This window comes from Capsicum annuum, unplaced genomic scaffold, assembly GCF_002878395.1.
Source record: "Capsicum annuum cultivar UCD-10X-F1 unplaced genomic scaffold, UCD10Xv1.1 ctg32776, whole genome shotgun sequence".
Taxonomy (NCBI): Eukaryota; Viridiplantae; Streptophyta; class Magnoliopsida; order Solanales; family Solanaceae; genus Capsicum; species Capsicum annuum.
This window is the reverse complement of record NW_025839509.1, coordinates 1-2,392: the sequence shown is the minus strand read 5'-3', so window position 1 is coordinate 2,392 and position 2,392 is coordinate 1. Positions and strand designations below refer to the sequence as shown.

Sequence of the window (2,392 nt, the reverse complement as noted above, 5' to 3'; positions counted from 1 at the left end):
TATTTTCTTCTGCGACATTGAATATTGCAGACTTTGCTTCAGTAGCTGGAGATAAACAAGAGGGCATTGAAATTTTAGTTCCTTTGGAAGTCTCTGTTGGCAGCTTCAAGAGTTGCCTTTCACTCTGTGTAAGAGAAACTAAAACACATGTTTTTTTTCTTGCGTTCTTGTATTCCTGCAGCTACGTGAATATATTATCTAATGCGACTGTTTTCTAAAGATATGTTCATATATTTGTTGACAGCTAGTGCTCAGCCTTGTGGAATTGAGGAACACTCACGAAGCTTCAGAGACATTTTCAAAGTTTATCATGTCTACTCCAGTATCTTCGAACCCTGGAAAGGCTTTGTTGACAGACAGAAATGGGGGTGGTTCTTTAAAAGCAGATCTGCGAAAGGTTAAATTTTTTAAAGCAATATCTTTTAGACGACACAAGAAGGCATATTATGCAGAGGAAGACAGCAGCAGTGATAGAAAGAACTCAGTCAGAAGTGAGGATCCCGATTATGTTTATCCTGTGGATACAGATTCACTTGATGAGGATTCGGTAGGAGAATCTAAGGAAGGAAATGAGGATACAAGTGTTCAGAAGTCATTCAGTTATGAAGCACCCGTCTATGTAAACCATGCTGGTGGATTATTTTGCTCAAATACAAGCGGCAGCAGCAGTGACGAGGATTTAGTCCACTACGGCCATCATATTTCAGACACAAAGCACAAGTACCCTGAGGATAAAACTGCAACAAATCAATCTGCAGAGCAGAGTTCAAAATGTAGTCTTCTTTCCTGGAGAAAGAGGAAGTTGAGTTTCAAATATCCTAAAACCAAGGGGGAGCCATTGTTGAAGAAACATTATGGAGAGGATGGTGCAAATGATATAGGCTTTGATCGCCGACAGCTTTGCTCATCTAACGAGTCTTCTTCTAGGGTACGTCTCCTTTTTTCTTGCTTTCTTTGTCATGTTTGACGAGTCATTTTTTATCTTCATGTCATGGTCTGATCAACGTGCAATAACTTGTAAACCAATGTGCTTGCCGAATTGAAGATTACAAAGTTTGGTAGCTTTCTTTAGTAGCTTAGTCTACTTGTACAGTTTTATCAAGTATCTAACTGCTGAGGTTTTCTTATTCATGATTGAAGATATATGTCATAACTAGTCCTCTTACTAATGTGTGTAGTTCATGCAGGGGCACAAATCCGAGGAAACTTCTCTGATTTCAGTCTCTGAGTTTGGAGATGAAAGTTTTGCTGTGGGTAGTTGGGAGTAGAAAGAAATAATAAACCGTGATGGACAAATGAAGCTGCAGACTCAAATCTTCTTTGCTTCGATTGATCAACGAAGTGAACGAGCTGCTGGTGAAAGCGCTTGTACAGCCTTGGTTGCTGTCATAGCTGATTGGTTCCACTGCAATCCTGAAGATATGCCCATCAAATCCCAACTTGATTCTCTTATCTGTGAAGGCTCGATGCCATGGAGGGATCTTTGTGAAAACGAGACCTATAGGGAACGTTTCCAAATAAGCATTTTGACCTCGAGATAGTTCTTGAGGCTAAAGTGCGTCCACTCTCAGTAGTCTCAGAAATATCTTTCATTGGGTTTTTTCATCCCGAAGGAATCGAAAAAGAGGAAGGATTCCACTTTCTTCATGGTTCCATGTCTTTTGACAACATATGGAACGATATTTCTAAGTCCGCTCAAGAAACTCCTCGTCATGACGACTCTTGTGTTTACATTGTGAGTTGGAATGACCACCTCTTTATCCTCAAGGTTGAAAAAGACGTGTACTATATCATTGACACACTTGGGGAGAGGCTTTTTGAGGGTGGTAATCAAGCATATATCCTCAAATTCGACCAAGATACAATAATTATGCAAGCACCTAGTAAGTCTCAACAATCAGATGATAAGCCATCTTGTGATAAAAAAGTGAAAACCAATGTCAAAGAGGCTGCGAATGAAAGCAAAATTGTCATGAGCACAAACAGCGACGACAGAATGCAGGAAGACAGGGTACCTGAAAAGAACATCATTTATAGAGGTAAAGAGGCATGTAAAGAGTGCATTAAGAGTTTTTTGGCAACAATCCCTATTAGGGAGTTACAAGTTGATGTAAAGAAAGGAGTGATGGCATCGACACCCTTTCATCAAGGCCTACGAATCGAGTTCCACTACACAATGAGCTTTGTCCCCAAGTTTGAGGAGTTGTCTTCAGAAGAACTATTTGCTAACAGTTTGGCCATAGTACCATTGGCAGCAGCAGAATAAGCAACGATTGGTAAAGCTTTACGAGTATATACATAGCGCTAATCCTTTTTGTTCTACATACCATTTAGGAATTTTGACCTGGAGAGTCTCTTCTTTGTTTCATTCGTATATGAGTGTCACTAGCTC

The 2,392-nt window shown here is 40.0% G+C and overlaps 1 pseudogene; it reads left to right on the top strand.

The window, feature by feature from the left end:
• Positions 1–42: 42 nt before the first annotated feature.
• LOC124891254 lies at positions 43–2,266 on the top strand (annotated as a pseudogene).
• The last annotated feature ends 126 nt before the right edge of the window (positions 2,267–2,392 follow it).